The 9,116-nt window shown below is 34.1% G+C and overlaps 1 long non-coding RNA gene across 1 annotated transcript; it reads right to left on the reverse strand.

The window, feature by feature from the left end:
* Positions 1 to 1,621: 1,621 nt before the first annotated feature.
* LOC149799459 (uncharacterized) lies at positions 1,622 to 2,646 on the reverse strand. Its single transcript, XR_016420907.1, has 2 exons — positions 2,548 to 2,646; positions 1,622 to 1,909 (listed from the first exon to the last, which is right to left on the reverse strand). It is a non-coding gene; the product is annotated as an uncharacterized LOC149799459 (long non-coding RNA).
* Between the last annotated feature and the right edge of the window lie 6,470 nt (positions 2,647 to 9,116).

Raw genomic sequence — 9,116 nt, forward strand, 5'->3', positions numbered from 1 at the left:
AGAATATGCTATTGGGTTATTGTCCCCCCACCCCGTCTCTGACAAGAACAAAATCACATACACATTACATTGTAGCACTATTCAATAAATATATGGCAGTCTATGCTGCGTAATTCAAGATACCCCCCCCCCACTTGAGGTCATCCGTACAGACACTACAGACATGAACGTCGACAGACACAAATATTGATCTTAGATTCTCATTTAAAATATAGAACGTTGATGAAAATAAAATGAATTCAACTCATTGAAGAATAATTTCATAATAGTTAACACACCCTGAACTTTGCCGAAGAAAAGGCTTTGTGCTATCTGAAATAAACACAAACGCCAGCCAAAATGTTTTTAAAGTAATACTTAATGCATCGTAAAAGCTAATAAAATTTAGCGAACATAAAGTCTTATGCGACATGATTGATCGCTCACTAGACATAATACTTATAGAGGATTGTGTTGTGAAGTGTTCAAACTTACCATCGTAAAGTAAACTAGCCGTATGTTCTTCGTTGATTTCAAAAGTATGATGAAAACAATAAACACTTGCAATTAAGACGCTAATACATTTAGGACAACACGAACAACTAAAATTTAACATCAGGACTGGTTTCCTTTAAATAAGTTAACCCAGACTATGAATGAGTATAATACCGTGACGAACATACTGGGTTACAACGTTCTGTGAGCAAACCACACTCCAACAAAAATCAAGCAATCATGTACGTATAATCTGTCTCCCAAAAGAACGCTTCACTGGTATTTAAAGAACAGGGATAATAAACGTTTAATTGCATCAACCCATGTCAAGGTTGTTAAAGAGAAATCTAAGCCAGCAATATAAGATATCACGATCATTTTCCAGGAAAACTGAGACAATGAGTGTAATCGGAATTACAGACAACTATATACTATAAAACTCTTTGTCCACAATTGGTCGCGCTCATTGACTCAAATTGTTATCAGCTTCTTTTTTCGACAGTCGCATTTTTCAGATGACTTTCCTTCAACTGAGCCAGTTCGCTTATGCATTGTGTACCATCAATGAATAATGTACAAACATGCAGTTCAGACTAAAGCTGGTGGGGTTTCTGTGAAGATTAAAATGTCGTTCTTTATTAACGCATCGCTGTCTGCTTAACTGGCATGTGTTGGGTGAATATTCATTTTTTTTTATTTGCTTTAGAATGACAAGTTCTAAATATCCATGTGTGTCTGTGTGTGTCATTTTTAGCTTTTAAGCTCCAAGATATTTGGGCACAGCTGACAGAAATTAGGATGTGGCTGAAACCAACAGGTCAAATTTAGACAGGTTAGAGAAAGATTCTGAAGTACATTTCGTGACTGTTTAATAACAGTTACTGAATATATTCGTTTTTCCAACCACTACATTAGCCCTGGAGGCCAAATACGAATGTTGATTGGCCAGTGTATATGTTGGTTAAATCCATGGCATGCTTGAGGATGCCCGAACGTCAATACATCGTATTAAGTTTTGACAAAGTTCCGTGTGATAACTGTGTCACCGAATCTGGTCAAAGCGTAAAGTTCTATATTTTTCTATCTAAACACTAATGGTTAAAATGTTGCTGAACAGCGTGTGTACTTACTGAACATTTGTTACAGGTTGAAAGTTGCAGAGACTGATTTATTAAAGGAGCGCATACAAATTTGGTGAGGCGAGTGTTAATAATGGTGGCTAGATAAACCTGAATTCCTTTTGAACAAGTTCGTCTAGTGTGGATTTCCCAGGCGAAGTCTCTTGAATTACAAATGTCGTACATTGCAAATCTAGCCAGTCTTAGGAGAGAGTGCCATGGTTCAGTTGACAGTAAAGGTGTATTTCCTCATAACGATTGGCCAAGGGATGTCTAGTTTGAAGTCTTTGAGAGACACGTAATCAGTGACAGACATTCTGCAAAAGGGAAAAAGAGAGCGAATCTCAAAGCATGGTACAATGGCTTAATTTAATATAGTACAATTCTTTGATGTCAGTCTTAAGATATTTGTTTAAATTTATTTGTGAATAACGTATGCTTAGAATTGGTTATTATTCGGTTTACAGGAAGTTTATGCCGAAAGACTGTTAGTTAACAAATAAAATAGCTAAGAGGAGAAGTGAATTTTGTTCGAGATATTTGTATAACTATAATTATGTTCTAGCAGAAGTGCATCCTACAATTGGACTTTTACAATTTTGTCTTTTTCATCCATTTTTAATTAATTCATTAAATTTCTATTTAAATTGTTCTATTTTTGCACGAGGGCTCGTGTTGTCCTATTCTATACCACTGTTCATATCTCCATTTATTCCATCCATGAATTTCATATTTTAATATTCGTTCGCTCTCGATCATGACACCGTGCGTGATCTAACTTCCTCTAGATATCGACGTTTAGGTGTATCATTTAAAACATGTTTAAACATTGAGCTATCTTTTTGTATGAGCGATATTTGAGATTTAATAGCAGCCAAGAAATTATTGGAAATTCATTTACATCCAAACATCATGTATAAAATTAAAATTAATCGAAAAACTCTTCATAAACTACTGTCAATATGACGAATATCCCAATGATAACGTGGATTTCTCCGCTGGTACAGGCAACGTCAGCAATCATGACTTCGACATTGTTTTCCATAACTCTCACTACAAAATATAAAAACAAAGAGTGATTGAGATATTTATTAAAGGTGAGATAAGAAGCTCTGATATTACAAACAGGTTTACAGACATAAACGCACATTTAATACATAATTAAAACAATTAATTTGGACTTTAATTTGGCCATCTCAGATTGTTTGATTCGAAACTTTGGTTTATAGTTCCGTTGATTAAATACCGGCCACGCCAAATAGAGCTGCAATACAGTGGGTCGGCTAGAACCATATTGACTAAATTGCTTCCATATTGAAGTCTCTGTTTGGACATAAAGTCTCTTTATGAAATCCAGATGCAGTCTTACTGTCCTCTCAATTTACCTGCCTCTAATTTTGCACCTCTTTGCTTATCATATGTCTTTTATAAATGTTTTATATCTTGCTGCCTGTCCATCTGAAATGCTCGTGCGCTTTTATTTCACAAGCGCAACCAAACAGAGTTTTACTTCCAACGATCGTGACCATTTGATGTTTTCCCTCAAAGGTTGGAATCGACATTCCATGATGAAAGGATGCGCTCCAGAAGGTTCCTTCGACGATGTGATAAGTTAAAACATCTAAACCTAGAACATCATGAGTAACAGATAGAAAATAAGATCAACGTTTCCTTCACATATTGTTATTTCATTACACTCATCATCTTTCATCAGGAAGAGCAGTTTACTTATTGATCGATATAATTGTTGTTATCAAGCAAGAAGCAGTGAATAAATAGTAAATATTTATTTTGTAGGAGGCTTCAAGATAAAGGAAATAGATATTTGGAAGCTCCTAATAATATTAAGGTTGAAAGTATGTATGTATGTATGTATGTATGTATGTATGTGTCAGTGATACAAAAATACACGTCGAAGAGAATAAAACAACGCTAACGTTCATATTTTTTATCATTGCGTCAGAGCACCAGGCCAAATAAATCACAAAACTATGTAGCTTTTTGAATGACAGCTAAATCCAGACAGCTAAATCCAGACAGCCTGAATTAAATCCTTTAAAGGTTGACTTCGTTATTTATTATATGAAGTGATATTACGATTTCACAAACTATAAATGGCCAGTTATACCTGTAGCTGCTAGATTCTAGCAAAATATAAGGACATACTTTTCTTCCAATCGGTTCATCAGAAAAGCGTATAATTATAGAATGAGCATTATTATTGAATGAATTCAAAAGAAACAGTTGATATAAATTTAATTGGATTTATATACCACGTGATTATCTACATATGCATAAATCCCTCCCCAAATTTGTCCGAACAGTGTGAGGTTAATCTGAGCACCTCGATGCATTTCGTGTTCCGATGACTGACACAAAAGTCTGTGACTAATTGCCATTACTTTTTACAGTAAGAAATCCTGGTATCTTTATCACTCTAACTAGGTTCGATTGAAGAGAAAGCTTTAAGATGGAACAAATCAGCATGGGATAACCATTTTTTTGCTGTCAATTACGCACTTTCGGGTATTTCTGGTGATACATGTGTGCGATGATGGTGTAAATTTTAAACTTTTATCTTGTAGACTAAAAAATCTTGACCTTGAATCTGATCATCGCGTATTTTTGAAACTAATAATTTTATCATTCTTTCTTTTCCTAAGATGTATTATGTATTATCAATAACGATATTTTCAAACTTCCAGCTACGATGTCATTGGTTTACTGACATAGGTGAGAAGTAGGTATTATTATCGTACTCGGATAAGAAACGAGATTTAAATCGCACCTTTTGCTAGGCCAGGAACAACGCACCCGCTTTGAAGGCTGTTTGTGGGCTTTATTGTTGCTTCATTTAATTAAACGATAATAAAGCATGACATCCATCAGAAACTGTGTCCAAAGATTGTCTTTGTTTAACAATATTGAACGTGTGTGATCCAAATCGGACCTATATTACCAATCGCAAAAGAAAAGGACTAAGATATGTTCAGTTGCCGTCAACACTTTTAAAAAAAAAACTTTCTGTATTGAAAAACATAGCATCAGTTCCAACTGATCCAATTGATCGGACATACCAGCTGACAAAGCATGATTATCTGTGCGAAAGTAGCTCTCATTTTCAAACAAACTTTTGTTTGCATTTGTTTGAAATGATAAGGTTGCATTTATTTCGTTATTTTATTGGACGATATACTCGGATCTAATATTCATACATATGCGTAAAGTGTTTATTTACACAGTTATATGAATATAATTTTGAGGACTTGACATTTTACAAAAGCGTTGCATTCAAGGGAATATTCATACCCAAAAAGAAACAAGAGATGAAAGAACATGTTAGCAGTACATTTTCACCATGAAATGGTAAGGGAATTCTAATGTCACTTTATGAAATGAACTTCGGAAACGCTCCAACGATCCTAGCTTGATTTCGTTAACAATGGAATATGTATCAAAGCTAAAGAAATAGCGTTTTCATCAAATTTGCGATCCCCTTTTAAATACGTTTTGATTGAGAGAACCATTTCAAGATCAAATGTAATTCATAACAAAAATTACTTAAAAATCGAAATCTATAATTCTTAAAATGTCAAAACAAAATAAAATTATTTCGATTTACGTAAATAGAGTATATGAGTCATATATATTTAACACTAGGAATGCGTGTACACATACGTGTGATGCAACACTAGGAATGAGTGTACACATACGTGTGATGCAACACTAGGAATGCGTGTACACATACGTGTGATGCAACACTAGGAATGGGTGTACACATACGTGTGATGCAACACTAGGAATGGGTGTACACATACGTGTGATGCAACACTAGGAATGGGTGTACACATACGTGTGATGCAACACTAGGAATGGGTGTACACATACGTGTGATGCAACACTAGGAATGGGTGCACACATACGTGTGATGACACATACTTGTGATGCTTGCTGACGGCAAGAATATGCGTGTGTTCTAGAATTGGAACCTGAAGTTGCCATACACACATTTAGATAACGTTTTTCATTATGTTCCTTTACACATTGATGACAGGAAATTGAGGGATTTTCAACTATAATATTAGATCACATTTTGTGTTTAAATGTATTTTTACACAATGACAAAATCTTACATAATCTCAAATGTCGTTTTAGTAAACTAGAGAAGGAATCAGTTATATGAATGTATCTGTATGGAACTGATTGTCCAAACATTGTTTACTTTCTCACTGCTATCTATGGCTCAATATTATCGAAATAACTGTAGAGTATTTTCTTCTGGCAAACATTTTATATGCTAAATCTGTAAAACATATTTGGAAGTAAGACAGTGCAATAACAGTTTTGTACGTATGGTAAGCCATAAATAAATGTTTTTGACATATATATTAGTTTTATATAGCTCTTTTATTAATGCCATATTTAATCATATTTTGTTTCAACATGTAATGAAAATATCAGTATTGCATTGATTAGATATATAAGGAAAGTGCTATCAATGTCATATCAATTGATATAATGCTTGATACTATTAGTCTGAATACTATTTAATACAAATATTACTATAATACAGGTTAGAGAATTTATATTTTGTACTCTACGGAGATTCGAGCCCAGGTCAGCGGGTAAACGGCGTCCTTCGTCTTGCTTGCACACACCAGCCCATATTCTATCACGACTAAGCACACATCACAACAATGAAGCAACTGAGTCGATGCACTCGTGTGTAGCAAACACACTCGCATGATGATCTAATAATTAATTCTCATCTATCCACTCAGTCATTCCGATTTCCTATGAAATAAATCAAGGTATATAGAATTAATTATGCTAGACACAACGGAAATTGCGACCGCTGGATTCTATAGGAGAATGCATGATAAGAGTAGGCGAAAATACAAATTTAATGCAAATATACTCTCGAATCTCCGTAGAGAACGAAATAAAAATTATTTAACATAAATGACAGCAGTATTTGTATCAAGTATTAATTCTACCTACTGTATGTGTGTATGTGTGTTTGTGCTTGTGTGTGTACCGGTTGACAAATATTGTTTTCTCTTTGTTGTATCTGCTTTGGCCAAAACAATTTCCCATCTTTGTTGTTACAGAAATAATAACTAAATAAATAAACGTCTCGCTACTATCACATCGGTGACAATAGAGCATTGAAATTGTGAAGATAAATGACCTTATATGGCACATGTATGACCTGAGTTGTGCTATTTCTCACATTTTGATCATGAGTTCAAGGCCGCGAATTAGTATCAGCCAGAAAGATGTGAAGAGCAGGTGTGTCTCTGGTCAATAAATCCATTACGACATAACCTCGCTATTTTTGTTTGTTAGTGATCTTTCTCTGATGTACGAAACCAATAGCGGCTTGCAATTATTGTTGAGATAGTAAAATCCCAAGCCACTAATAGACCATTGCAAATGACTAATAAACCATTGCAGATGAACACAATCACACAATCACAATCACTCGATCAAGTCTCAATAGACTTGGTATTCTGTAAAACGTGTGGATGTAGCCTAAGAGAAATATGTGGATCTGTCACTAAATGCTGAACTTTAGACAATTCATAGTTGGAACAGTAACAGTTGTGATCTGAATACATCACTTGTAATTCGTGTATTTAAAACTTTTATAGTCCTATGTACGGTGACCATTTTACCTAAACTACCTGCTTGAATATATTGAAACCATACCGTGTATATATATATATATATATATATATATATATATATATATATATATATATATATATATATATATATATATATATATATATATATATATATATATATATATATATAAAGTATGTATGAATTCTGAGAGCGCAACAACAACTGGACTCCATAGTGTAGTAGTAAACTAACTACACAATTAATATTTATTAGTCATATTCTACAAACTTGATTTGTTTCGTAGTATTTTAGGACAGTTTAAAAGCTAATGAAAACTACGAGTATGCTTGTAACTAAATGTATGTTACAAACGATTTGACAGAGAAACAGTGTCAGTTGGACTCTGCAAGAACAATGGCAATTGGTACTGTACAGACAATGTGTAAATGACATTTTATCGCCAATAGACACCTACTGCTTTCCAAAGCATCATGATGCAAGACTTGCCATTACATCAGAGTGTAGATTATCATTTACCGAAAGGAGTGACGATAATGTCAAGTCAATCTTAGCAATGCAAGCATACCTTAACGAACAAACATATGACGAATGAAAGGAACAATTACACGACTTCTTTCAGTGTCGATGTGCATACGTGCACGTGCTTGTGTATGTATCCCTCTTGTTTTCGTTTTTCTTGAACTTACGGGGCCATATTTTTTATTATGAAAGAGTGCAAGTCAATAAAGATATAGACGCAAAAAGTAGGCCCCACCATTGAATCCGAATAGTTATAATTGAGCAGAAATACAGATCTGAAATACAGATCTGAATTTACAAATAAACATATGAAAATTAATGAAAGCAACTTTTTACTTCATTTACGCACGCCATATAATAATTTGCTAAATCTGTTTTGTAATATGGAACGTGACAGCTTGGCAGGGAAAATAAGGGCATTAGAGTTACAAATAATCAACCAAACGTAATACAACGTTGAAGTCTTTGTTTCCTAACTTATATTTCAATTTAAAATTTGAAATATTGCTTTAGATGCGACTAATACGGCATAATATTTTCGGACAAATAAATTTCATCTTGTTAGCTGTCACTGTAGCGCCATCTGTAGACATTTCCCAAAATAAACCCGTTGACTAGAAAAATAAAAATAAAATGGATGCCCTTCTCGAATATCTGAATTAGTTCTAAAATCTTTTCTGTGCTCCCACCACCATTCTATATTGTTCCACATGCTGGACCTCGTCTGATGTTCATGTCAGCAGAAATGATATGCTGATTCCATTGACACAAGCGTGATCAACGCCGTTTGACCAATAGCCATTTGAATAACTACCATGGTGACGGATCAGAGGTTACGGTTATTATCATGTCTATACTTGCATTAAAATTGGTTGTGAGATGAATATTGTATTCTATAGGGATGCTGTAGTAATAAAAGTAGTACCACTGCCATATCTAAGATCAACCTTACTATTTTGTCATCATCGTCATCATTATCGTCGTCATCATCATCATGATCATCATCATCAGCAGCAGCAGCAGCAGAAGTATGTCGAGTTTTCCTAACTCATGACCCTTTTGTGATTATATTCTTCTAAGCGATGTAATAATGGACTTTGATATCGGTGTTAGTAAAGAAAAGAACAACGAATGAACAAAATCAGAAATATTCCATATAGAGAGATATGCGTTTCTTTTCCACAAAACTATGTATTCCCTTTTGAACCTGTTCAATGAAGAAATTACCCTAACAAAGGCTTTAGAAAAGGCTACAATAATTGATGTCTTGCCTTCTTTTTTACTTTCTTCTTTAAGATTAGCCATGATAATCTGTGATAGAAGATAGCGATGTTTAATAATGAATACTTTGAA

This window comes from Sinohyriopsis cumingii, chromosome 5 (genome assembly GCF_028554795.1).
Source record: "Sinohyriopsis cumingii isolate HCF-2022 chromosome 5, ASM2855479v2, whole genome shotgun sequence".
In the NCBI taxonomy this organism is placed as follows: domain Eukaryota; kingdom Metazoa; phylum Mollusca; class Bivalvia; order Unionida; family Unionidae; genus Sinohyriopsis; species Sinohyriopsis cumingii.